General features: G+C 43.1%; 1 pseudogene across 1 annotated transcript; it reads right to left on the bottom strand.

Moving 5' to 3' along the window:
- Positions 1–25: 25 nt before the first annotated feature.
- On the bottom strand, positions 26–27,860 carry LOC308041707 (UDP-glucuronosyltransferase 1A8-like; annotated as a pseudogene). The gene is made up of 5 exons: positions 27,020–27,860; positions 3,052–3,183; positions 2,698–2,785; positions 1,675–1,894; positions 26–323 (listed from the first exon to the last, which is right to left on the bottom strand). The product of its transcript is annotated as a UDP-glucuronosyltransferase 1A8-like (transcript).
- Between the last annotated feature and the right edge of the window lie 114 nt (positions 27,861–27,974).

Below are 27,974 nucleotides of genomic sequence, written 5' to 3'. Positions count from 1 at the left end.
TATTCCCTACCACCGGTTCCATCTGCTAGTGAGACTTTGCTTTGGTTGGCTTTCTTGCTCTTCCCTTCTTCGAGCAACACCTGCGGCAGCAGAACAGGCAGCACTTCAGAGAAATGAAGAGGGAGAGGAGCACCACGGCCAGGAGGAATGTGACGACGTCCAGGGAGTGGTACTGGACCCAGTTCAAGTCGTGAGCAGCGGGGCGCAGGTGTGGGGCCCCTTTGTGTCTCATTACAAACTCTACCCAGTGCACGGCCAGGTCCAGGGGGTGGATGGGTCTGTCGAGGTGAAGCTCAGAGAGGCGCTTGATGTTCTCTTTGTACCTGCCAAGGAAAGATGTTGGGTGTTTTCAGTGACTCGTGCTGCTGAGACTGAGACCCCAGAAAAAAGGGATGCAGTGTTAGTTGTCTGATGGCCCACTGGAGACTTCTCTGGTGGTGTCCTCCCACCCCATGAGAAGGATCATGGGAAAGATACAGGCCCAGAAAAGTGCTGTTTTCAATGATTAAACAAAGGAGAAAAGGTATGAGAAAAGAAGAAAAAGCTCAATTTGAGCTGTCAGCAAAATCTTTGGGGTAAAAGTACCTGGCTGAAATGTGTGACTGGGTGTAGAAAAGCCATCCAGCTGAAGATCACGATCTATTATTATTGTAATTAGTAGTAGTAGGTATTGTTACAAGAACAGTGGTTAGGAAACCATGGCAAAAGGTGCCATTTCTTAGAAACACACTGGGGGAGAGGATGCCAAGGACTGAGAGGCCCTAAAACCAACAGACAATGGCAGTGGAGAAGAGGAAGGTATGTCCTGCAGCTCCACTTCATTGTGATGCCTTAAAACACGTTGGGCATGCTGTCTGCAAGACATAATGTCTAGTGTGGTTCCAGGTACCTCCTCAGTGTACCCAAGCACATTTTCCTTGCTCTGTGCTGGGATTGTCCAGCCTTGCTGAGCCAGGGAGCAGCTGACTGTGCTCATACAGCTCCTCCTGAGCACTGTGTGTGTGTTGGGGGGGAAATGACTGAGAAAACGAGTCTGTAAATAAATGAACGATAATAGCTATGTTTAGGGAACCCTGCCAGCTGGAGGGCAAAGTTTCTTGATGCAGAACAGCCTCAGGACTATACAGAGGCACTGCAACTTGTCTCCTTCTTCCTGCTGCTGTGCAGGCAGCATCTCTGGACAAGCCTCATGCAAAGAAAACCAGCCAGGCAGCTGAGCCTTTCAATCTTTTCAGGCTGCCCACTGACTCATGTCACCACTGACTGGGGGAACAAAAGCAGTTTGCCACATTTGCCTTCACCAATTGCATTTTCTACCACATTGTATCAAAATCCTCTAGGTCACTGCCTGGTAAATTTGGCTTTAAGCAGGCGACATATTTTTTGTCAACTTGATTTCTTCTACTGCACTTCTAACCCATGTTCTCTGATACCTGCATCCTCTCACATCAGCCAGTTCTTGTCACCTAATGATTATGATCCTGGGCAGTGAGAAGGACAGTGCTGTTACAGGGACAGGACAAGGTTAACCCTGGGTAAGCATCAGCTTCTCAGTGATGTAGCTTTGATATAAGAAAGCATATAAGAACAGATTAGCATTCTGTTAAGCTGGAAGCCAGAGTGCTGGTGTTACACAACAGTAAAAGGAGAAGAGCTGTTTTTCTATATACTGACTTCTTATCATTAATAACTGCTTTCAGGGCAGTGGATATGTCCTGTGAAGTCATTTCAAGTATATTCAGCGTCAGTCCTGCTCCCCGTGACTCTACTCGCTTGACGTTGTCCATCTGGTCTGCAAATAACGGCATTAGTACCATTGGCACTGCGTTGCATATGCCCTCGTAGATACCGTGTGAGCCTCCATGGGTAATAAAGGCACGAGCCTTAGGGTGAGCTGTAGAGGAAAGAAAGACTTGCTTAGCGTTTTGAATTCTTAAGTCACAGTAACGCATCCCCGGGGAAAGAACTTGGGCAAAATTAGCATTGGCAGTCATAAAACAAGAACTTAGGGCTGTCACATGTATCATTACTTATGGACAGACTCAGGGCTGCAGAGAATGGGGCATTACAAGGGACTGAGTGAACCTTGGGTTGTAGAGCCCTTTCTTGGTTTGGGTAATCTCTGGCAAGCCCTGGATAATCCTCCAAAGCTTCTCAGATTTTTGAGTGAAATCAGAGCCAAGTGATGTTAAGGAGGATGTTACCATCACTTACTTTTTTACCATGTCTTCCATTTGCTGGCTTTTCAGATGGCCCACAGCTGAGTCCTGTTGTCTAACCAACAAGTGTACACCTGCCAACAGCATGTACTATTTTACCACTTCAAAGCCTGATGACTCGCCTGGAAATGCTCTCTCAGGCTCCTTAAATTTTAGTTTCAGTCCAGTAGACAAAAACATGACAACACCCCACAGCTGACTAGTCAGAGGTAAAGACCCCCGTTACTGACAGAAGGAGTAGAGTCAATTGGTGGAACACCTTTCCAAACAGTGTTGTTTCATAATTTGGCAAATTTGAAGCTGCAACCAGGTAAGTTTCTAAAAGACGAGCTCTGGTTCAAACAGCAAGGGCCAAAACTAAATCCTGTGACCCACAGTGACACAGGGACTCAGCAGAGATGATGCTCATGGGGCCTTACCGCAGCAGTATCAGACTAAAAGAAACACGCTGGAGTCACTCAGGGTATCTCAGACCTACCTAGAAGATCATTCTGTGGCAGCCATTTGACGAGCTTCACGTTCTTTGGCAGGTTGGGTGGTGCCTTTCCCGTGTATCTCCACAAAACCTGTCAAAAGAATTAAGCACAACATCAGTTCTCAGCAACTGGTCTCTTGCTGCTCCTCAGTGGGTTTGCAAAGCACAGCTAAAAACCTGCACGATGCACAAAAGAAGCTTTGTCTTGTGGAGCAGCTGGGCTGATACTTCCTTCTGGCATCAGGGAGCAGGAGAAAGAAGGGAAGACCAAGCACACCAAAAAGCAAAGATAATCATGTGCAGTATTTGGAAAGAGCATTGAATTGCTGTGCTGGAATTGGGAGAGGGAAACCGTACCGTCTGAGGGACAGAGCCCAAGGCATCTGCAATTTCTTCGGCTTTCTTCATAGGAATCTCAGAGACCATGGAGCCCAGCGAGAAGACAACAATGCCATGTTCTCCAGAGGCATTCACAATAGCTTCAAATTCCTGCCAACACAGAGTGCATCCCGAGTCAAAGTCCTTTCCATGTTACATGCTGTACTTTGTCACATTTGCACAAAACTGGGAAGGCAATAAAATGAGCAGCTGACATATCAAAATTATGATCAGAAAATTTAGTTCTCTATAGGAAAATGAGTCCTGGGTGAAAAAAAATCGGCACAGGTGGATGAACAGAGTTATGGAGGTGTGTGAGTGTTTGCAGAATTGAAGCCTGAGCCATAATACAGTATGGTCATGAGAAAATATTTACTCTAAAACCTTCATGTAGCAAAGCCTGCGTGCTCACAGACAGCAGTTTCTGTGCACTAAACAAGATCCTGTAGCAATACCCAGGTGAATATATTGTGCTTTATTTTCACACATATTACAAGTCAGGTGCTCTGGATTTGGAGTTGATGCTCTTCTTTTCAGACCATGTAGCTGCAAGAGAAAATGAAGAGTTTTGCAAAGTGTTCTGATAGCAGAAAGCTCTAACTTCTAATATCTGCATGTTTTGGGCCTGCTTTGAGTATAATCATATTGAATCACTGCCAATTTTTTAATCTGTTTTGTTTGTTTGATTATAATACGAGAAGGACTAGGAGATCTGCCACTGGAATTCAAGAATAAAAGGATTCTGTTGAAGCATAAAAACAGCCAAAGGCTGGAGCAAAAATGTTGCACCTTAGAAAAATATTTGATAAGGCCAGGGAAGGAAAGGCAAAACTGGAGGGAATTACTGCAGGCATCAGAGTTAAGTGGAATAAAATGAAATAAATGTCCCTATAAGTCTGGCAACTGAAAAGTTATATCTAAGGTCTGAGGGGATAACAGGGATCGACCCTCTTAGTTTATGCCCCATAATGTATTTTTGTGGCTGACCAGAATGCCAAGGCTCTCTGCTTGAGACTGGATCCCACAGAGAAGGAACCATTGAAGGTGTGGTGACAGCCACATCCCGAAGAGCAGACGTCGTGCTCTCCTGGGGGCAAGCAAGGTGAAACGCAGTTCTAATTTCAGGGCTTGGTTGTGTCTTAGCAGACTTCTCAGAAGACGTGCTCTACATTAAGGCACCATAGATATCTGTTTGGGAGTGCAGTTCTGTGTAAACTCACAGGCATCTGGGAACTGCAAAATCCTCCTTGAATTACCAATGTGCTTTTGATACGAAATTCTTCGGCACTTCCTGATGCAGTGGAATGGGTATGGCTATTTCAGAGTATATTTAGCACTGTTTATTCTCTATGGGACCAGTCACATCAGTTTTACTCCTTTCTTTAAATGTTTTTGTGTACCAAGGTCTGACTCTCTCCTCAGGAACGCCACTACCATTAAGAAACTTTTTGTAACACTGCTTTGGAAATAGGTGGGTTATTGTACTAAAGTCTTTTTAACCAGGCTCTGCTTGCATAGGTGGGTGCTACACATGACCTTTATGAAATATCTGCAGTAGACATTAACTGAAAAATAAGAGAAAGCGTTAAGAATTAGGAGGATTTCTTTGGGGAAAGTGACAGATATTCTATACTTAAGAAGCTGGCCATAGTTCTAGCAAAACATAGTTGCAGTCCAGATCTGGGACAGAGTATTTTGCACAAAAGACCTCTGGCTCCTTTGCTGGGTGATGGGGGTTTCACTCAGGTCTGCCACTGTCTGAAATTCCTGCAGAAATGGTCCTCTGCTCAAGGGCAGAAGACTATAGCATTACCCCAGCTAGCACCAAGTCCTATAAACAGGCATACAAAATGGAATTACTGGAAATAGGCTGCTGGAAAATACTGAGGGAAAAGCCCACCTTTTCATGCACGCTTCTGTGGGAATCTGGAGGTCTCCCACAAAATAACATATTCCTCATTGTCCAAGGGATGCAGAGGTGCAAAATGCTTCCTAGCCACTTCTACCTCACTCTTTCTCTTATTATTTGTTACTGCCAGGAGCTCCACCCAACGGTGAAAGCGAACGGTGCAGTCATAGCTAAGCTAGAGGGGGTAAAAAAAGGTAACTAACCTGTGGTAATGCTTTTTCCTGAGTGCAGCTTATGCCTCCAATCAAGACCATATTAGGCATTAAGGGCCTGGGGTACTCAAAGACAAAGTCATATTTCATGAGCCAAACAGATGCATGGCTGAACAGCTCGAGCATTGTGGCCTCTTGTTGGAGGAATTCCCTGATCAAACCGTCATATGGTGAATAAAGAAAGCTGCAAGCCAGGGAACTGCTCAGGCTAGCTAGGAGGTTGCTGGTGCGCTGCAGGAATGCCATGCGGTCTGTGTGGCGAGTGTAGAACCTAGGAACGTAAGAAGGAGGATTTGGGCACAGGGTGGCGTGGAAGTCTAGGCTGCACGGCAGTCCCCGTAGGAGGTACACAGAAGGTAGGGAGAGGTGTTCAGCCACTATTTGTCCACATGGGAAAAAAGGATCCATAAAGACAGCATCAAATTTGCTTTCTTCAAGGTATTCAATCAGCTCTTTGTTAGACAGAAGATGTTTGCAGGAATCAAAGAACATGCTTGAAATATTTGCCATTTTTGAGAATTTTTCAAAGAAGGATTGGGGTGTGAAACTGCTATACCCCAGCTTTTTAAATTCTGCCTCCACATACTCCCTGGTATAAGACACAGAGTACGTTTTCATGCTATAATGCACCGATGAATCTATCCGCAAATTTATCTCTGGCGCAAGCACCGTGATTTCATGTCCCCTCTGTCTGAGCCGCTCCACAACCGGGCGCATGCTGAGCCAGTGGCTGCCATCGATAGGGACAACCAAAAGCTTTCCTCCTTCAGAAGAGGTCCACAGGAGCAGGAAAAACACAGCCCAGGAAGCAAGAGCATTAAATCCTCGATTTGAAGAAGCCATTTTCTGTGAGCTGTCAGCAAAGTTTTAACCAGCTGCAAAACTGCTGCAGGGGATGAGGAATGAATCGTGGGGTACTTTGCACTTTGTTCTTCACTAAGGTGAGTGTTTAATGTTTAACGGACTGTACGATGGTGGGCAGAAACAAGGGTAATTTTTAACTGTGGGTAAAGACTGGATTTGTCTTCTCTGCAGAGTGAAGGCTTTAAGCAACTGGGCCCACAGCAGTCAGCGATGTCTAACAGTGAAAGGCTGAACAGAGTTATGAATGGGAGGTATCAGCTGACTGAGCATTCTCTATCTTATTAGCAAACAGTTAATGATGAACTCCCTGCCTTGAGTCTGCTCAACTGATTGGATGCAGAACTTGGAACAGAAGTCTGACCTGTGGATTAACTTGTGCTCTCAGAGCCTAAACGGGAAGCAATGAATTGACAGAGATTTGATATCCAGTGAGTTGATAAGGTTTATCTTCGGATTTGTTTCTATACTGTACCAGTTATCAAAGCAAAAGCCCTGAGTCTACAGTAGTAAAGGTGATACAAGCTCAGCAATAACTTCTGCTGTTGCAACACCACCGCGGTCTGAAAAACGCAATAAATGACAGGCATCTGCATTATATGCACAGCCCACTAGGGAGATTTGAACAAGTTAGGGAAAGAGGGTAGATACTTACACTCCTGAAGGTTTCTGTTTCCCATCATCCTCTTCTACGCTTTCTTCCACAAATGTGGAAGGAGCTCCCTCTACTGTTTTTGATTGCCTACCCTGCTAGGATTTGGGGTATTCATGCACATTATTGATCTCTGTCGCACACTGCCAGTGCCTGGGTATACCCACAGAGTTAATTCCACATTTCTACTTTGTGCCCAGTTAAGTCTCCTACAATTAATCAATATTCCACAACTGTTAGGGGTATGAATATGATCTAGCATGATTTTGTCATTTATCTAGATACAGTAGAACTGCCATGATTGTCTGACATTACTTGATATGCTTCCAACAAGCTAAGCTATACCTAGGCAGCTGTATAGCTTAGACAACTTCACCTAAGCTCTTCCGGAGAGAAACCCTTCAGCTGCTCACAGTGCAACGAAGCTAAGGTCTTGTGATCATCTATCAGAGCTACTTCCAAATCAAGCCATCCTGGTATTCGATCACATTTGTGCTCAAGCACAAATACTACTATAGGAAGCATTTAAAAAGGCAAATCTTAAATAATCACTAATAAATGCTATAATGCCCTTAATGGAAACAGTGACAAACCTTCGGTAATGACTTCCTCTGAGCGCAGTTGATACCTCCAACATAGACCATATTGGGCATTATTGGGCGCGGGTACTCAAAAACGAAGTCATATCTCATCAGCCAAACGGATGCTTTGCTAAACAGTTCCAGTACTGTTACTTCTCTTTGAAGAACCTCAGAAGCTAAGTTCTCATATTTTAAATAAAAGAGATAGCATAACAAATCTTCTGAAATCCCAACCAGAAGGTTCTTCACACGCTCTGTAAATGTCATGTCATCTGCACTGGCTGTGAAAGTCTTCGGCACATAAGAGAGAGGACTGGGGCACTGAGCGGCTTTGTAGTCCAAGGTACATGGAAGACCACGCATAAAGTACACTGAAGGGAGAGAGAGATTCTCAGCAACAATCGGTCCACAGGGCAATACAGGATCCGTCATAATGGCATCAAATTTGGTATCATTGAGGTACTTCATTAGTTCTTTATTATATAAGAGATGCCGACAAGCAGAAGAGAATATGTTGGTCGCTTCTGACATATTGATGAGTAAAAATGCAAATCTTTCTAGAGTGGGAGAGTTATCAAAACTGTTTTCACCAATGGACTTGTAGTTTTCATCCAGAAACTCCTGTGTGTAAGGCACAGGGTATGTTTTGATGGTGAACGACTGTGAGCTGTTCAGCAGCAAAGTGGCTTCAGGAATCACTGCAACAATTTCATGCCCTCTCTCCCAGAGTTTCTCCAGAACCACGCGCATGCTCAGCCAGTGACTTCCATCCTGAGGCACGACCAAGAGCTTCCCACCTTCTGCCAAACTCCAGAAAGAAAGGAAAAGAACAAGCCCATTGGATATCTGGTATCTCCGCACAAATACCATGGTGCTGTTGGCAGGAAAATAAACAAACGCACTGTTCCTTCTTCTTCCAGGTCACATATGAAAGCAAAATATCATTGCACCTCAGTTATAACTTCGTGGTCTTTATAACTTCGTGGTCTTTAATCTCTGTCTCCACAAAATGTTTACTGACAGAGGTTGGCGTTCAAAGATCACGTTTTAAACTGTGATAAAAGCATTTATAACAGTACTATCAAGGGATCTAAAGCAAGAAGTACTTCCATGCATTTGTGTTATCTAAAATGATTCAGAACAATTAGCGGGGCTTTCCATTTGCAGAGGTAGCAGTTGTTTGTAAAGGGATTTTTCTGGATCAGGGCTGTTAGAGGTGAGTCACTGTGCCTGGAGTTCACACGCGATGTTCTACACGCTGAGCAGGAGCTGGCACGCCAAGCAGTGGTGTCACCAAAGTTTGTGTAACACATTAACCAAACACCTCTTTGTGTAGACAGTGATGCAGCAGAATATGCAGCTCTTGCTCAAGAGGGGAGCTCAACTCCAAAAGAGTCCATAGGTGAGTAGCTCAAGGTCAAAGATCTTTTAGAAGGCAATGATACCACAGAATATGTGGTCCTTGCTCAAGAAGGGCCATAAGAGTTCATAGGTGAGAGGCTACAGGCCAAAGGTTTATAAATGTTCTTAATAATACATGCTTTTCAAAAGAACTTAATAAGGCTTGGCTGTGGTATAAGCCAAGATAGTCCCACTCCAAGGACTTGTTTAGATAGCCAAATCACATTGATTTGCAGGGGATTTCAGTGACTTATTAAATTATTCTTAAGAAACTGAGTTGACACAACAGCAAATGATGCAATGGATAGTCAAGGGGTAGATGGGTGAATTAAATAGGCCCTGGTAAACAAAGCAGTGGGAGCACATGTGAAGGCACATGAAAACTTTCATGATAAACCTAGGAGAGCAGATATCTGCAGTTTGTCCTTAAAGAAGTGCCTGGCCAAGCAGATTTTATCTGCCATTAAGGAATATTCCATGGAAAGGGAAAAGGTGGATGCCAAAAGTTGGCAAATTTACAAATCCCAACAAGATAAAGGAATGGTATGGTAGCTAAAAAAGAGCAGTTTCTGGGTGGAGAAGAGGAACTGTTTCAGACTCCAAATGAAGCAGACTTGATCAGAGAAAGCTCTGAACATTTTCTTCGTGCTGTGCAGCAGCCTGGAAGAGTCGTCGTGGAGCAGGTAAGAGTGACAGGAAATCCGTTTCATGGATGTCTACCTTTGCTGAAGGTAGTTGGGTGTGACAAGCACATTTTGAGGCTAATACCAAGTGTGTCCTAAAAAGGTTCTCCATATGGCACAATAAAAAAGGTGATTCTCATAAGCCAGCAAGAAGGACTATAACATCTAAGAACACTTCATTTGAGAGGAAGGAGTTTCAGGCACGAATACAGTCCCTTTCTGCAGCCTGTTTTAGTGCCACAGGACAGGCTGTGCTCCAGATGGACAGACAGCAGCTCTGCAGAAAATGACCTGGAGTCTTTGTGGACAAGAAGATAAGTAAGATAAATAAGAATCAGCAGTATGGCCTGCACCCTTGAGACAATACTGTCCTGAGCTATACAGGTGAGACTGCAGCCAGCTGGCTGAGGAGGTGATCCTTCTGTGTTCAGCACTTGGGAGACATGTGAAGATATGTACCTAGTCTGGGGCTCTCCAGTACAAGAAAGACATTGATGTGCTGGAGCAGGTCCAGCAAAAGCCAAGGGGATGGTTAGGGGCTGGGGACCACTGAGAAACATGAGCTTGCTCAGGATTCAGAAGAGAAGGCTGCCAGAAGATCTTACTGCTGTCTTCAACTCCCCTTGTGAGAGAGCATAACGAAGACAGAACCCAGCTCTTCTCAGGGACTCACGGTGACAGGACAAGAGGCAACAGACACAAGCAGCCACATGGAAAATTGGAACTGGATACAATAATAAATTTTAGATATATTGAAGTGTTTTCACTATAATGGTCATAGGAGGTATTCAAATACATTCAACATGACATGGAATGGAACAACTTGAACTGGATATGCTTTGACTAGGAGGCTGGCTGAGAGTCCTGCAAATGACCTTCCCAATGAAAGTGTTTAAGGGGTCTATGATATTTCAAAACATCCTTCTTTAAAGAAAAAAAGACAGGAATGTAGAGGAAATCAGCAATGACAAGTTGGTCCACAGGATGTGTTGAAGGTCTCTTGAAATGAAAATCTGCCTTTGCAGCACATCAACAGCCCTGGGTGATGAGGCACTGAGCAACCTGCTCTAATGTCCAAGCTGGCTTTGGGCAGAGGCGCAAGGCCAACGGCGAGTTTCCCAGAGCTAATTCCAGACACAGCTCTTTATCTGTCTTTATACTGTGACAGTAGGATGTCTTTACTGAAACAAGCACTGGTATCTCTTTGCAAAGCAATAGTAGTTTGAAATCCTGCTACTGTCAATTACCCACAGAAAGAGACTTTTCTAACTAAACCTACCTTACGAATTTTCAAGGGTACGTGAGAACCTGCGAGAAGGACAAGAAAAAGGAGAGTATGACCCACCTGTGTTAGCTTCTTGTGAGCACAAGTTACTACACTAACCATGACCATGTTGGGCATCAATGGTCTCGGATACTGAAAAACAAAGTCTGTCCTCAAGAGCCAAATGGAAGCCTGGCGTAATAGATCCATCACAGTCACATCCCGCTGGAGGAATTCTGAAGCCAGTGTTGCGTACGGTTGAAAAACAAAATTACAGAGAAAAAAATTTGGGATGTCAAATATTAGGTTCTTCACCCGCTGGAGAAAGTTCATGCGATCTGTATGATCTGTGAATGCCCTGGGGACATAAAAGGGGGACTGGGACACTGAGTGGCTTGTAAGTCTAAATCACATGGTAAGCGTTGCAAAAAAAACACAGAAGGGAGTGAAAGATGCTCAGCCAGTATCGGCCCACAGAGTAGGAAAGGATCTGTAAAGACAGCATCAAACTGACTCTCCTTAAGATATGTGACAAGCTCTTTGTTGTACAGCAAGTGTGAACAGGTAGAGAGGAACAAGACAGAGGAATTTTTCCGTAGTTCACGTGTTTTAAAAAATCTTTCCAGAAAAGATCCTTCTTCAAACGCATTCTGGCCAGTTCTCCAGAAGGTGCGATCCAGCTCTTCCTGCGTGAAAGGCACTGGGTACGTTTTCATAACAAAATTCTTTGTTGGCTTTATGTGGAGAGTGATTTCAGGTGCTACGACGACTATTTCATGTCCCTTCTGCTTCAGACCATCCAACACTTCCCTCATGCTGAGCCAATGGCTCCCATCCACCGGCACCACCAGCAGCTTCCCCCCAGCAGCCAAGCTGAGCATGGACAGGAGCAGAACCAGCGTCGCTGTGACTCGTGCATGAGCACTAAGCACCGGGACCATTTCTGCAGAAACCTGGTGAGTGCTGCCCACAAAGAAAACCGCTGGTGACACTGAAGGAAGAGCACCAGCTCTGCACTTTTAAGCAATCTGTGCTTCTGTTTGACTTTTGATCCTTGGAGTTATTTGCTGTCTGGTAAATGTATAACCACTGTTTTGATAAAGGCTGGAGAACAAGAGATCAGTAATCTACATCGTTGCATAGTAAATGTGGTGAGAGTGCCAGATATGCTCTGCCTGGTTCTATTAGAAAAGCTTTGGCAGCTCTGCTGCCTTTGAGCAGAATCTGCCAGGCCACCGTAGCCCCTTCAGGCAAAGTGAGATTGACTTTTCTCTCAGATCTCACATAGCCGTCACCACGGTCAAACCTTGTACATGGAGACAGTGCTTCTTAGCCCCAGAGTCCACAACCTGCAGCATTCCTGCTGATTCCAGCTTTGGAAATAGCCTTGGGAAGCAGACAAGTTCATTGACAAAGAAACAAGTGGTAAGGCAGCAAGGGTGCACCAGGACAGAAGCCTGATGTGCCTTTCTCAGTAAGTAGCGGACCCTGCAACGATTTGCAAAGTTGTATGGATTATACCTGACTGCAAGACTTTGACAGCCCCTCAGACTTGCCTGCTGCTCATCCATCACTCACAAAGGAAGAGAGTACCAATTTACTCAATGTTACACAAAATGGCTTGAAATACACATAATGAAAAGGCATCAACTGAGCCTAATTTATAAGAGAAAAGATATGGCTGCCTAATAGCTGCCTAAAAAAGTAGAGAAAAATAATTTATTTCATGAGTATTTGCCTAAATCACTCAAACAGGAACTTGATTCCTATCCACAATACAAAATTCCACACTTGTGAACACGTACGTCTATCAGAGCAAGAACTAAAAACACAGCATGACCCACCTGTGTTAGCTTCTTGTGAGCACAGTTTACTCCTCCAATTACAATGATGTTGGGCATCAAAGGTCTTGGATAATCTAACACAAAGTCAAACCTCAAGAGCCAAATGGAACCCTGGCGTAAGAGATCCATCACAGTCACGTCCCGGTGGAGGAATTCGGAGGCCAGTTTTGTGAACGGTTGAAAGGCAAAATCACAGAGAAAATAATTTGATATTTCAAAGATTAGATTCTTCACTCGCTGGAGAAAGTTCATGCGATCTGTAAGATCTGTGTACATCCTGGGGACATAAGAAGTGGGACCGGGACACTGAGTGGCTTGAAGGTCTAAACTACATGGTAAGCCTCGCAAAAAAAACACAGAAGGGAGTGAAAGATGCTCAGCCAGTATCGGCCCACACGGTAGTACAGGGTCTGTAAGAACGGCATCAAACTGACTCTCCTTGAGATACCTGAGAAGCTCTTCGTTGTACAGTAAGTGTGAACAGCTAGAGAGTCCAAGATCAGAGAATCTTTTCATGTTGTTGTATATTTTAAGAAGTCTTTCCAGAAAAGATCCTTCTTCAAGTACAGTTTGTACAAATGCTTCGAAAGATTCATGCATCTCTTCCTGTGTGTAAGGCACTGGGTACATTTTCATAACAAAATTATCTGTCGGCTTTATGTGGAGAGTGACTTCAGGTGCTACGACGACTATTTCATGTCCCTTCTGCTTCAGACCATCCAACACTTCCCTCATGCTGAGCCAATGACTCCCATCCACCGGCACCACCAGCAGCTTCCCCCCAGCAGCCAAGCTGAGCATGGACAGGAGCAGAACCAGCGTCGCTGTGACTCGTGCATGAGCACTAAGCACCGGGACCATTTCTGCAGAAACCTGGTGAGTGCTGCCCACAAAGAAAACCACTGGTGACACTGAAGGAAGAGCACCAGCTCTGCGCCTTTAAGCAATCTGTGCTTCTGTTTGACTTTTGATCTTTGGAGTTATTTGCTATGTGGTAAATGGATAATCATTTAATTGATAAAGGGCTGCGTAATAAACATTTAATTCCAGCCAAGCCCACAGGCTGGTGGTGCGTGGTGGATGCACCAAATAAACCCTATCAATTTTTATTAGAGTAACAGTAAAGAGTGTCCTAGGAAGCAGGCAGGGTTGATTCTGGGTGGGACTGCACTTCTTCCCTCTGGATGAACCTTTTGCAAGTGCAGGAGATATGTCATGTGCTGCCCAGATAAAATATTCCCGGCTCTGTGCTTGTAAGCAAGCTGTGCTGTGGTTCTCTGAGCGGTCTTTAGATTTATTTGCTGTGTGGTAAATGTATAACTATGCGTATGACAAAGATGGAATAAGGGGTGTTAAGGTACAGCCGATTTGGCAGACAACAATCAGAGTGGCAGCTAAACTGGGAAACACCCACCTCTTTATAGTGGAGGAACACTAGGATTTAAGAAAGTGTGGGATCCTTAAATAAACGGTCTGCTCAAAAATGCACAATAATTCCACAATTAACAGATCATTAATTTTCCAAACAAAGATTTTCAGTATGAGGAAAATCTTCCCCTCCTACCAGTTCAAATCATTTTTTATTTGTTAAAGGCTGGAAAAATATTAATGCTTCACATAGGAAATAGTCTGGTTTCTTATCCAGTTTTATATCTTGACACTGTAATGGAAATGGAAAATTGGCTACCGAAGTTCATTTCCCTGAAAGGCCTCTTTCTAGAAGGATGAAGTAGGAGTTGGAGGGAGGAAGGATAAAGGCATATTGTTTTGCCAGATACATTTAAAACTGGATTAGCAACTTTGAAATTCCATTCTGGATCAGCCTAGGAAGAGCACGCCCTAGGGTCACGAAAGCAAACAACACTAATGCATAGACAGGATTTGCAGACAATCAGACATAATTATAATAATTATTGCACATAAGTAATTTTGACCATAGTGTAATTTATGATAGAGGTTGATGGTATGCACTAGAACTTTTTTAAGGACATTTACCAAATTATTGGATTTCTAGGTACACCCTTTGCAGGGAAATGTTTCAGAAGGCAGTGTGAGCTGCTGCAGATGGCTCAGTGCTGGGTAGCAGCTATGAAAACCTCCAATGGTTCTGCAGAAAATTGCGTAAGGAATCCATACAATAGAAGGATAAGCCTAGACTGACAAAGCAACTAGTCATGCATCATGACACTTTATTTCTAGATTATGGAAGGACGGTTCTCCTAACCAAAAAGATTCATTGTTTTTAAAAATCAGTTGTGAAAGTAAAACAAATAGTTTCAGATAATACCGACCTGGTAAAAATAAGCAGCAGAGTTGCCTGCTAAGTTGGGGATCACCCTCACTGGTGGGTGTGTGGCTTGTTAGGGAGAGTTCACTGATAAACTACGTCCAGCTCGCCCAAAGAAAACAACTGCATAAGCAAAAATGCTTAGATCCTGCTAATGCTATAGAAGACTACCTGCAAGAGTGGGAGAGAATTAAAATCAACCCAGTTTTTCACCTGTTTTGTCTTTACAGTATACCTTAATGCAAGTATAAATCCCACAAACTCAATACCTCCAATGAAAACTATGTTGGGCATCGCTGGCATGGGATACTCAAAACCAAAATCCATTCTTTTAAGCTAAATAGATCCGTGGCTTAAGAGCTCTTTCATTGTTACTGGTCTGTGGAGAACATCTGAGGCCAGAAATTCAAATGGCAAATAGGCAAAATTGCAAAGAAAGGATTCTGATGATTTCAGAAATAAGTTTTCCACATGCTGCAGAAACATCATGTGGTCTGAGCTGTCTGTAAATGTTCTTGGGACGTAGGAAGGAGAGTCTGGACACTGGGTAGCCTGCAAACCAAAACTGCAGGGAAGTCCCCGCAAAAAAAAAAAAACAGATGGGATAGAGAGATGCAGAGCCAGTATTTGTCCGCATGGTACAGTGGGATCTGTGAGAACAGCATTAAATTTACTCCCTTCAAGATATAGCATCAGTAAATTGGTACAGGAAGAAATGTAGAGACTGGAGATGACTTTAACTTCTTCATAAAGCACAGCAATCCTTTGAAGAAAAGGTCTTCTCTCAAAAAGATCATTCGCAAATGAATGCATGCTTGCTCCCAGTTCTTCCCTCGTTAAAGGCACTGGATACATTTTGAGAGTGTTATTCAGACGCCTTCATGTTCAAGCTTACTTCTGGTGTGACAACGACAATTTCATGACCTTTCTGGCTGAGGGCCACCAGCAATGAGCACATGCTGAGCCAGTGACTCCCATCCATTGGCACCACCAACAACTTTCCACCAAGGGCTAAGCAAAACAGAGACAGGAAAACCACAACTCCTATAGAAACTAAATAACTGGATATACTTACATGAGCCATGTTGCTAGAAATCCAAGGCTCATCTGCCCTGACGTAACAGATTTTAAGGAGACCCCACAGCCCCTTGCCAGATTCTTGCATTCCTCTTAATGATCTGTTTTTTCCAGCAAAACCAGTCATTGTTCAAGGCACTGATGAATCATTTAAGTAACAGTGATAAATCAGCTTGGGTTGGGCAGAACTGGGCTTGGTATCTGAGGCAGCCTTGTGATGAATCCTTTCTGATTCATTCCCTGAGCTGATGGATGTTGAATTGAAAATACAATCAGACTGTGTAAAAACAATATCCCAAGTCTTTGAATAGTACTGACACTTGGAAGTTAACTGCGCTTGCAGATGTTAAAATGGCTTTCTTGCTTTCCTTCTTCCCTTTCTTCTCGATAAGCGTTTTACAGTTGTTCTGAAATGCTTGTCAAGATTATATTTAAATCTAATTATAAAATTATGCCACTATACAGCACAATATCTATGCAAATCCTAAGGAGGAGGCTCTGTGATTTATAGAGAGCTCAGCACTGGGGCCAGGGACACCACAAGGTACAAATTTATTACAATAAACAACATTGCAGCAGAGGCTTGTATCAGCAAAGGAAAACCCCTGAATCTGTGCTGTCAAGCACAATACTTCTTTGTTTTCATCCTGACCTACATCTCTGTGCTGCTCTCATTTCTTTTCTTTCTCCAGGAACAACAGAAAGGAAAAGCCACTCAGTTCTTCTTGTAGCTAGTTAAATATAGGAAAGCCTGGACAGAAATAGCCAGCAACAGCCCTCTTGTTTCAGGACAGGAATTGATTTTAAATGGTAAGAGGTGGTGTTACTACTTCAAATGAAAAACTAAAAGTAAGATACTGTGTCTGAGCAGTTAATAAGTATTTCTGATAAACTTGGCAACCTGCAGGATTATATTGTTCCGTGAGATGTAACTGTGTGATTTAGAGGCATAGGCGGAAGACAAGAAGAAATCAGGATGGAAGAATCAGTACTTCTGCAATAAATATTGCTGCTGGACTATGATCTTTATCCCTTGAGCACCATGAGAGTGAGTTTGTCTTCAGAGGAAAGTCTGATTTTAATCTGGAGCTGCCACATGGCTTCTCCTGGAGGGTCTGCCTGGGATTGGCCCTGAGGAGCCCTTAAGCAGCTCTGATGGACAGGACAGATAGGAAAAAACTCCTCTCATAAAAGCAGCGGTGTGGGGGGCTGGTGGTAATTTGAAAGGCTTTTGTGAAACAGCAAGTTCTGAACACTAGCAGCTCAACAGAAATGGGCAGTACTTTCAATGGGCAGCATCAGCTCTGGCAAGGTGTGCCAGGCTTGTAAAATGCAAATCTATTTTCTTGTGAAGCTTCACTCATTTGTGTTCAAAAAGGCCCATGAATTTGGGGGAAGAGTAGGAGTGGTGATAGGCAGGAGGAATCCATCCCCTAAGACTCAAGGAAGGCTGGCAAGTGAAAACAGTTCAAGGAAAAAATAGAAGAAAGTCTGTTTCTTTTTAAGCAGCATTTACAAAGGATAAAACTTTATCCTTTCTAGAAAACAAAGCAATTTAGTGCATTTTTTGCATTATTTCCTGGGTGAGATGCTGTTTGTGTACCTGACTTCAGCTGGAATTGAACGCAGCATAGCATGTGATCCCCTCATTGAACGAAATCCCTGTGTTGGGCAGACCCAAGGAAGGGAGATGGAATCATATCTTGTTCTCCTGGTCCACCATATCACTCAGTTTTTGGCTATAGAGAAAGCATTAACCTAAATTATCTCTTTAGGCAAGCAATGTCCATATCAAACACACCATTGGACCTCGCTCAGATGGTACAGGTGTATGACTGCCAGAACTTTTCCCATGTTATACCTTTCCCAGCCAGACACTGACCTGAGATAATGGTTTCCTCTGTCCACAGTTTATGCCTCCAATGAAAACCATATTGGGCATGACAGGCATAGGATATTCAAAGACAAAGTCAGTTCTCTTCAGCCAAATGGATCCATGACTTAAAAGCTGTGTAACTGTCATTGGCTTTTGGAGAAAGTTTGAGGCCAGGCTTTCAAATGGTGAGAAGAATATACTGCAGGTGAGATAGTCCGCAGTGGCGAGCAAGAAGTTCCTCATTCTCTGAGGAAATGTCATATGATCTGTATAGAGTGAGAAAAGTCGTGGGACGTAGGATGCTGGGTCTGGACACTGAGCAGCTTGAATGTCTATACCACACGGGATGCCCCGCAAGAAGAAAACAGTAGGGATAGAGAAGTGCAAAGCAACTATCTGTCCACAGGGTGTCAGAGGATCTGTAAAGATGGCGTCAAATTTACTTTCTTCGATGTATTTCATAATCTCTTCGTTGTACAGTAAGGAACTGCAGAAGGCTTCAAACATGGCAACAGTCTTTCTGAAATGAACCCAGGTATTCACAAATCTCGTCAGGAAGGGCTCTTCACTAAAACAGTTTTCACTGAATGAGCGCATATGTTTTTCCATGTCTTCCTTTTTGAAAGGCACAGGATACATTTTCATTTCGTACATCTCCGAGGAATCTATCAGGATCCTGCTGTCTGGGGTGAGAACGACTATTTCATGGCCTCTCGCGCCCAGCTCAGCCAGCACCTCCTTCATGCTCAGCCAGTGGCTGCCCTCCATGGGGATCACCAGCAGCTTCCCGGCGGCGGCAGCGCCCGGGCAGCACAGGAATGGCAGCAGCACTGCCAGCAACATGCTGCGAGTCCGACAGTCAGGGACTCGTGCACAGAGGGGCTGGGTGGGTTCACAGGCTTTTGTAGCTATAGTCCACCTCTGCAAACAGCGCTTTCTGATGTTGCTTTGCCCTTTGGCTTGCCTGGTGTTTCAGGCCCTCACATGTTTGTACACAATGGCAGTTGCACTAGGTGATTAATGATTATAAAAGGTTGAGGAGGAGGTTCGTACTTCAGAAGCGGGCTTGTGTGAGCATGAGAAAGGTGTGTTTCCCGTCATATGCTTCACTCTCCTAAGCTGTGAGTACATCTCATTGCCACAGCCTTCTCCTTCCCATAGTAGGTCCATGATACTTCTTCCCACCAGCCACATTTACTGACATGACATTTACTGACAGCGTGCTCTGAGATATATGGGAACCCCAGAAGGAAACACATCCACAGAGCAGATGAGCAAAAACACTGCTGGGATTACCCTACATGGTAGTACTGAGTCTAGGAAGCATGCATCAAAATTAGGTTTTTTCCATCTAGTATTGGAGTTCTCTACATCACTGAAGGCTGAGAGTGTTGTCACAGAGTGTAGTAAACTGATATTCTTTTAATAAGTATTTTCTAAAGCAGCTAAGGCAAGTTGTACAGCAAAACATAACTTATAGTGAAGATAAATATGAGGAATCAATGTTAAAGTACCTTGGTTTTGGGTTTTGCTTTTTTTTAATAACCAAAACCAGTTGGTACAACTGAAAAATTGAATTATTTTTTTCATTGATGCAAACACGCTCTTTTTTAAAGATAAGTAGCCAACAGAAAATCTTTCCACATCTCTGTATATCTATCTAACCTCTTATCGAGTATAAAACTAAATTGCAAAACAGCAGGTCAACATTGTACCTCAGATAACATAAACTAACAACAGGTTTCGAATAATGAACCCAAGAGTTCATGGTCCATGTCAGTTTAGTTCATGACTGAAACAGTTAACGGACTCTGATCCTTCTTGATTGTAAACTGCTGGGGTTTTAGATGTTGGTGATAATCTCTCATCATAAAAATTTAAAAATGGGTGGCTGGGCAGGTGCCTTTGGGTTACAATTTGCTTGTCCAGAACATTCAGGGCTGTACATTACTGGTGGATCTTTCTGCATGCTTATATTCTCTAGCCTGGTGGGAAAGCTTTGATGTTATTGAGAACATGCCCTCCAAAAAGAACAGCCAGCTCCATCACATGCACAGTCCCCGTATCAGTAGTTTACAACACAGGACTAACTTAATGGGAATTTTTCAAACAGCCCAGGAGACGGTGATGTGCAGAAACAGATCTGCTGCTCATAACCTCTGAAAATGCTGTCAAATGAACACTAGAAGATGATGCCTTTAAGCTAGACTGACAGATGAAGGCATCCCCACCCAGAAAAGCTTAAAAACAATTAAATAGCCTACAAAAGAAGGAGCAGATTCATTTTTAAAAGGCTTTCCTTGACAGCTTCACATAACAGGAAGGATGTAAATGAATCAATCTGGCAGATGGATATGACAGAAAAAGAACTGATGAATAGCTAAAATCTTATTTCCTATGACCTTCAAAGTATATGAAAGGAAAATGGGTACACAGAGGTATGGATGGACAGTCCATGAGACAGCTGGAAAGGGAGGACACCATGGGGCAGACAGAGGGCAGACTGTGCTTATGGATGTTCTGCAGGCTCTTTCAGAGCAATATAGCCAAGTCCTTGGAGCCTGGTCTTGGTTGTAGGGACAGCTCTTACGGAGATGGACATGGCATAAAAAACTTCGATGAAATGGAAGCTACTACGTCTGGCTCCTGTTAGTAAAGAAAGTTTGCAGCTCACCAAAATCCAGGTGAGCTTCAGTTCAACAAAACAGCTTATTATTTGCATTAAAGTTACATGTCACTTGGATTTTCATATCTGATAAGACATTGGCTTTGCCAGGATATGATCTAACCTGAATGTTGGATACTAGGAAATAACATTTCTGCATCATGCAAGATTTCTCATTAGCTTTCTATCTTTAAATACCAAGGTGCTGCCAGTTAGGTTTTGATCTAAGGATGCTTAAACATTTATGTTCTTGCCTTTTCAATAAAAACAAAATGAAATTTCATACCTGAGACAGTTTTTTCTTCTGATCACAGTTTATCCCTCCAATAAAAACCATGTTTGGCATCACCGGTCTTGGGAACTCAAACACAAAATCAAATCTCATTAGCCAAACAGATCCACGGCGTAGAAGGTCTGTAGCTGTCATTTTCTTTTGTAGTATCTCATTTGCAAGTTCTTCAAATAGAAATAATATAGGCTTACAGTAAATGACCTCCAGCAAATGGACTACTGTGTTCTTCACGCGTTGAGTAAATGTCATCTGATCTGAATGATTTAGGAAGGGTCTGGGGATATAAGAAGGAGGGTTTGGACACTGGGTAGCTTCAGAATCCATACTGCAAAAAAGTCCCCGCAAGAAGTACACAGAAGGAACTGAAAGATACTCAGCAATTATTGGTCCACACATCAGAACTGGATCCGTGAAAACCACATCAAATTTGCTCTCTCTCAAATACTGCATCATGTCTTTGTTGTGAAAAAGGCTCTCGCAGTTGCTCAAAAAGAATTTGGTAATTTCTACCATGCTTTGATGTATTGAAATAATTTTATTCAAAATAGATTCTTCAGAAAGATGAGCATTAACAAAGGACTTGAGCACAACAGAATAATTTTCGTCTGTGTAATGTACTGGATATTCTTTCACTGTATAATTCTGAGGCTCCTTTGGCTTCAAATACAAATTTGTTGATGGTACAACCACAACAACTTCATGTCCATTTTGCTGGAGTTTCTCCACCACTGGGCGCATGCTGAGCCAGTGACTTCCATCTTGAGGTACCACCAGGATCTTTCCACCTTCAGCAAAGATTAGAGATGATACCAGAAGAAGAAATATCCCAGTATGTTGGTAAAAACACTGAAATGGAAGACCCATTTCAGTGGAAGTAAACTGGAGAGTTCTGCTCTGTACACATCCGACACAGATCCATGCAAGCTCTAACTTGTCTGCAGGAAACTTATTCACTGCAGAAGTAAATGTTTAACTTCCCAGTATCATTGCGGTTATCTGTCAATATTTAACTGCAATACAGGAAATGGGAGCATACTGCTCTTGAAAAGAGATGTCCCTCTTTGTACTTGTTATTAATTTTCAAGCTTGAAAGTATGTTAGCACGTTCCTTCCTTCATGAAACTAAGAAGAGTGAGATTGTCATCATGTAATAATGTTTGTAGTTAATGCCATTGACTTGGTAGGTACCCAGTGAGAAAAACCTGGTTTTACTTTCAAAAGGCAACCTGTAAAATACACCCAGCAGAAGGAATGGAAATTGCAACATCATTTGTTTTATGGGCTAGCCTGAAAATACCTGACCAGTATGTGAAGGCTGATAGATTCCCACCCCCTGGAAGCTGTCAATACTGCATGTCCTATGAATATATCAGAGCTACCGGGATGTACCATGCAATTCCAAATCTGAGGAGAAGAAAAGTCCTGTTTGGCTTTTCTCTCCATGGTACTAGACAAAAAAAAACCCAACAAAAATACAAAAAACAAAACAAAACAAAACAAAAAATCCAAAACACACCAACAAAACAAAACAAAACAAACTCCTACACACACAAAAACAAACAAACAAACAAGCAAACAAAAAAACCCATCTAAATGATGGTTTCAGGGCAAGTGAATGGAAAGGAGGCCAGTGGAGACTTTTTTGGGATACAAAGAAGGAGCCTTGGTCTTTGGTCACTGTCCTGAAAACCCTTTTTATATATTGTGAGCGAGACAAAATTTAGGAGGAGCTATAATATTTTTTACTAATCACACTGATAATACACATAGAAAACCCCAACTTTGATGAGAAGTGGGGTCATCTCTTGGTTAAATTAGCCAGGAACTTGGTAGTCAGTCCTGTGGGTTTGAATCCACTCACAGGAAGGCACAAGCTATCGCTGGAGTTCATGTCTCCTGAGAGAGGAACTGATTTCTGGGCTGTTATAAAAAAAATAGGTGGTAATACCCTGGTTAGTGTTTTCACTAAAGCTCTATTAGGGTGGTGTGACTCCTCCTTTGCCAGCATTCACTGCCATCCCCTGGGAACATGCACTGAACTGAGGCCCTCAAGGCTTTGCTGGAGGAAGGTTTTGTCTTTATGCAAGTAAAAGCAATGCCAGAGCAGTGTTTTGGGTAGTGCTAAGGAAAAAATCCTTGCAAAGGGCACCTCTACCCCTTTCAGGTTTGAAGGGTGTGGTGCTCATTATCAATTCCTGTGGTATGTGCAGGTGAGCAGCATGGAGTAGTTGGAGAAAAAAGGGCTCAAAGAGAGAGAACTCTTTGTGTTGTGCCTGCTTCTGGCATCTAGGAGGTAAAGCTTCCCCGCTGGATACTGAAGGAGAGATATTTTATGTTAAACACAGCTGAAGCTCGGGTGACTCAGGACTGCAATTTATTTTCCTCCCAGGAGCATCTCTCACCACAGGACTTGTGTGGGTTACTCCAGGCTGTCTCTTTGAGCTTGCAAGGAGCATTGCTGTGCTGGAGCTTATCTCTGACTGGGACTGGTGGTGACCTGTGGATTTCTTCTAAGCTGAGCAACAAACAGTGAGTGGCACTAAGGAAAGAGGATATAGCAAATGGATACCTCAGCAGCTACTTGCTGTATGAGCAACACTAAAACTAAACTAAATGTTTTTGAGACAGCATGGAAATGTTGGTTTCAATGCTGGATTTGTTTTCCTGTTGGTAGGTGAGATTGCTTGCCTCCTTGTGCTCTGGGTCTTGCAAACAGGATCAGGTTGCTAAAATGCACAAGCGATGATCTAGTTTCATTTCCCAGGATTTGGATGATGGATGAGGCTTATATATGGACAAATCCTTGTGCAACTGAACCTACTCTTCTTATTTTTAATTTTTTATTTTTAATGCTAAAGTGCATCAGGCAAAGGGATTCCAGTAAATGCAGAGTGGTAGCTGCTGATGCGAACCTGTCTGCTTTACCCTGTTATATTTTGCATAGCTATGCAGAGACACTGGCATTTGCCAACACAGGATAAGATAGAATGTAGTTTGGCTAGCATGACTTTGGAGGAAAAACAACCCACAGAAGTGATGAGATGTTGACAGCCAGGAACAGAGGGCTCAAAGAGTGAGAACCGTACACTGAAGAACTATGTTTTCCAGCTTCTTTCAATATCTCTTCAAAATATGAGAGGCACAGGGCTGTGGACAAAAGCAGACTGAGGAGGACAGTGAGATGACGTGTTTGGTTAAAGCAGCTGTTTCAGGTTTATATATACTGCACACTAAAGATGTACAACGCACAACGGCTAAACTTTCTTTTTCAAAAGTAGTGCTGATTGTATTGTCTGACACTGTGTATTTTGATTTTGCAATATAAAGCAGATGAACATTATTGTCAGCTTTAAAAGTGCTCAACTTCCTTTACAAAAACATAAACAGTGAAAGCTGGCTGCTCTGAACTGTCACTAGGTTCATCAACACCTTGAATATTGCATGAAAAAAGCAACCCTAGCATTTGGTTCATGAACAGTGTGATGACTACTGCTCCAGTGCTGAAAATGAAGAGTACCGCTATAGCTGTACTAGTCTGGTTAGCAAAGTAACAGTACCCGCAGACACAACAGGGTCCCTTCTGAGGTCCCATAAAGTGGCTTTTGTGTTGAACAGGCTTTTCAAAAGTGTTGCTCTGTGTACCAGGTATGTGTGCGTGCTTTGGTACTGCTTACTGTATTCTTCGGCTTCTTGTCAGAGTCTTTGTATTCGCTTTAATTGCATGTTTCAGAGAACCAGTTAGGAATGCCTCCTTATCAGTGTCCTAAGTGCTGCTGGCTCTGGCAGGAGGGTTTCAGAACAGGACCTATTTGCTTAATCCTTGTGCTAGAGGGACAAACCACAGGGTCTTTATTCAGCTCTACTTCTCCATTTCTTAACTACCTACTTAAACACAACTTAAAACTTAATGTCTCACTCTTTGAGCCCTTTGTTTCTCCAACTACTCCATGCTGCTCACCTGCACTTACCACAGGAATTGATAACGAGCACCACACCCTTGAAACCAGAATGGGGTACAGGTGCCCTTTGCAAGGATTTTTTCCTTAGCACCACCGAAACAATGTTTTAAGTTAACCAGTTTGAACAAGTAACATGAACACAAGAAGCATTTTGAAAGGCTGCTATAGCTTACATTTCTGAACTTTGCTTTGATCTAACTTTGATTTTACGTGCTGCACAAAATAGCAACTTCACAGTAAGTTTGGCCAAAAGTGTCTCAGGGCTCACAGTCTGAGTTCATTTGCAATGTTCTCTTAATGAGGGACCATTTATCCTGCCAGCCTTCAGGTCCTTCTGGAGTCATTAAAGGCTGATGCTGGCATGGGACCTCTGCTCAGCCGAGATACTGGCTCTGACTTCCTGCGAACCTTGTATTAGACTTCCAGACACACTGGGATTTGGCAAGTGGATTTATGTGTTTGTTAATGAATATGTACTTGCTACTGAGACAGATGTCTATGCAAAGTGGGACATGAGGAAGCCCAGCCTGCGGCAGCCAGTGCAGTTATCTTAGTCAATAAGTGCAGTTTGTGTTCCCCCAGGCCCAGTCCTGTAGTCGCATGTTCTCCCACTCCTTTTACACAAGAGCACTGCAGGATGGAGAGGATTCTTATAGCTCAGGAGGGTCAGGGAACGCGGGATTTAATTCCCAGCTCGGTGCTGGATAAGACACACTTGCCCAGTTCTGCAGAGGCAGGAGCTCCACAGCACCCTGGTGCAGGTTCTCCACAGAACCGTGTGAGATATGGCAGCGAGGAGTCCTCTTCTGGAATGAGGCCACAGCGCCTGGTTTTTCTGCCTGTGCAAAACTGTGAACAGTGTTGAATGGTCTGTGGCTTAAGCTTCTCGTCTCAGAAAATAAAATGCGTCTTCAATCTCTTGTTCTCTCTCCCTTTTCTGGTCATCCTTTTTGTTTTCTTGTTGAATAACGGGCTACTGTGTTTCAGAGAACTATCTATTCTAATAATACAATTGTATTTCTGAAAAGTCGTGACCAGCCCAGGGTTTACTACTGTGTACAGATCAGCAGATTGGTTTTTTTTCCCCATGCATGACCCACTTCACATTTGTTTACACTCTGCTGCATTATTGCCTTGCTACTGGGCACTGTTTGAAGTGAAATAGGAGAAATTCTTCTGCTCTCTGCAGAACATGTTGCTGTAAAAGGTGGACTGAAGATACTCAAGTACTTTCAAGGTTTGGAACATGTGGTTTCCACCAGATGACAAATGTCAGTGTGAAGATGGGAGATGCCAGGTATAAAATGAGGGCAGGATGGCACTACCCTTGTAGTAAGCAACAAACTGCAGCTCTGAGACCTTCAGATATAGAAGTAAAGACTTAAGTCATGCAACCAGCAAGAATTTACATCTTAAATCTCAAACTATGAAGCAACAGTTTCTTGAGCCTAATGGAAGACAACGTCATATTTATAATACTATTCTAGGATTTGAATTTACAATGTTATTCTTTATCAAGTTCAGTGGACTCTGCAGAAGCCTGTCAAAGAGTATGAAAGAAATGGGAAAGAATGAAAAAAACATCAGCTCAAAACTGCTGTCCTGCAATTGTACAGTGAAATTGTGTGACCACAATTCAGAAGCAAGGCAGTAATTTCCTATCATAGGAAAGAGATCTGTGTCCTGCTTTGTGCCTGGAAAGAAGTGTCCAGTGCTATTAACTCTTTAGAGACCATAGAGTAACTATCAAAATAGATCTAAATTTCTAGATTAGGATTAAAAACCCTGCAGAACAATTCTGGCAAAAGCAAATGTCAAGAAACAGGTATGAAAACTTAGCTGAGTTTTGCATACAAGTGTATTTCACCAAATACACTCTTCCAGATTAATTTTTCCCATTTCAACATGGCATTTATGTTTCACCATGACCTACAAACAGAAACAACATACTTTGGAAGCCACAAGTCATCAAAACACAGACAAGGCAACTTAACTGACTTTACTGAGCACAGAGTTAAAAACAAAAGATGACTCTCAGGGCATGGTCTTTGGGGTTTTGGTCAGGTCAAAGAAAGATGTCAGACTCCAGGAAATCAAAATAAAAATGCATTTAGTCAGTGAATATACATTCACAGAGGAAGGTAATTTGTAGCTGGCCGATGAAGTCCATTTCTTGTTGGACTTGCCCAAAAATCCTCATTAATTCAAATAGGTCACCTACCTCCATGATGATAATTTGATTTCAGCCTGTGCAAAACAACTGCAAAAATCTGGCTGCATTAAATCATTACCAGAAATAGAAAACTTAATTAGCACTAGATTTCCAGACAAGATGTAATCACATTCCGTTGCAAAATGTGTAATTTGGAGGAAAAAGAACATACCTTAGGCAGTGGTTTCTTCTCAGCACAGTTTATACCTCCAATAAAGACCATATTGGGCATCACTGGTCTGACATACTCAAACACAAAGTCTCAGAAGCCAAATGGAAGCAGAGTTGAACGTGTCTAGCAGGGATACATCTCTCTGAAGAACTTCGGAGGAAAACGCTAGTGCTTCTTTGTAGAAACCATTACAGTACACAAGCTCCAGGAGGGAAACCAGTGCATTTTCCACTCTCTGGAAAAAAGTCATGCGGTCCGAGTTGAAGGTGAACAGTCTCGGAGCATAAGACAGAGGGCTTGGGCACTGCGCTGCTTCGTAGTGTAAGTTGCAAGGCAATCCTCTCATGAAGAACACAAACGGAAGAGCAAGATAATTAGAAATTGTTGCTCCACACATAAGGATGGGGTCGGTTAGGACAGCATCAAAGCCGCTTTGATTCAAGTACTGCAAAGTCTCCTTGTTCCTGAAAAGTTCCTTGCACTGAGCAAAGAATATATGGAAAACATGCACAGAGCTGTTGTACATCGCTAGAGTGTTCAGCGGAAAAGGCAAGTCCTTCAGGTGAGCAGCAAGGTAGTCACGAAAGCTATTATCCAGGTCTTCTACTGTGTAAGACACGGGGTATGTTTTTACTGTGTATGCCTCTGTCTTTCTTACCTGCCAGCTTACTTCTGGTGTAAGCACCACCACTTCATGTCCTCTCTCGCTGAGCTTTTCAACCACAGGCTTCATGCTAAGCCAGTGGCTTCCATCCATGGGCACCACCAGGAGTTTCCCTCCATCTGAGAGGCTGGGAATGAGGAGGATAAAAATCCAGGCACAGCAAAGCCGCAAAGTCATGTTCCTGTGGTGAGAGTACACACTGTGAAAGTCTTCTTCAAACTGTAGCTTGAAGACACTTTTGAAGGACGCCAGTTGGTTTATCTGTTGAATTGTCCTTCTCTGTCTAGTTAA

The sequence above is a fragment of the Nesoenas mayeri genome, assembly GCF_963082525.1.
Source record: "Nesoenas mayeri genome assembly, chromosome: 6".
Classification (NCBI taxonomy): Eukaryota; Metazoa; Chordata; class Aves; order Columbiformes; family Columbidae; genus Nesoenas; species Nesoenas mayeri.
The sequence above is the reverse complement of the archived record's forward strand: the minus strand, read 5'-3'. Positions and strand labels throughout refer to the sequence as shown.